At 43.6% G+C, this 766-nt stretch overlaps 1 non-coding gene across 1 annotated transcript; it reads left to right on the forward strand.

The window, feature by feature from the left end:
- The first annotated feature begins 457 nt into the window (after window positions 1-457).
- LOC112752359 (small nucleolar RNA R71) lies at window positions 458-561 on the forward strand. Its single transcript, XR_003176799.1, has one exon. It is a non-coding gene; the product is annotated as a small nucleolar RNA R71 (small nucleolar RNA).
- The last annotated feature ends 205 nt before the right edge of the window (window positions 562-766 follow it).

Below are 766 nucleotides of genomic sequence, written 5' to 3' on the forward strand. Positions count from 1 at the left end.
TGATCTTTGGTTGGAGTTTTGGTATGTGGACTTGTTATGTTGGTATGTGGACTTGTAAGTGTTGGAATGTGGATCATATGGTTGCCTTTGTTGATTTCCTACATAATTAGCCTCTTCCCAATCACCTCCTTCAGTACTTTCTTCCTCTTGATCTTGTGTGTGTATTGCAGCCACTTGTTTTGTTTCTAATTTCCTGGTGAGCTCTGGTAGTTGCTTGGCAAACACCTTGTTTTGGGCTAGAATTGTATCAACATGGTTCAGCTCCATGACTCCCTTAGTGTTGTGTCTCTCTGATGCATAGTAGTACTCATTCTCAGCCACTGTCTCAATCACTTCAATGGCTTCTTCCACAGTCTTTTTCCTGTTCAATGAACCTCCTGATGAATGGTCTACAGCCTTCCTTGATTCATAAGACAGTCCATCATAGAAAATATGCAATTGCACCCAGTCATGGAACATGTCTGGTGGGCATTTCCTTGTCAAATCCTTGAATCTCTCCCATGCCTCGTAGAGAGTTTCACCATCTTGTTGTCTAAAAGTCTGAACCTCAGATCGAAGCCTATTGACCTTTTGTGGGGGGTAGAAACGTGCCAGAAACTTGCTTTCCACCTCGTCCCAGGTTGTTAGGCTCCCCCTTGGGAATGATTCCAGCCACTTAGCTGCCTTGTCCCTAAGTGAAAATGGGAACAAAAGCAGTTTATAGGCATCTTCCTGGACTCCATTGGACTTCACAGTGTCGCAAATTCTCAGGAATTTTGTGAGATGT

The sequence above is a fragment of the Arachis hypogaea genome, chromosome 15 (assembly GCF_003086295.3).
Source record: "Arachis hypogaea cultivar Tifrunner chromosome 15, arahy.Tifrunner.gnm2.J5K5, whole genome shotgun sequence".
NCBI classification, from domain to species: Eukaryota; Viridiplantae; Streptophyta; class Magnoliopsida; order Fabales; family Fabaceae; genus Arachis; species Arachis hypogaea.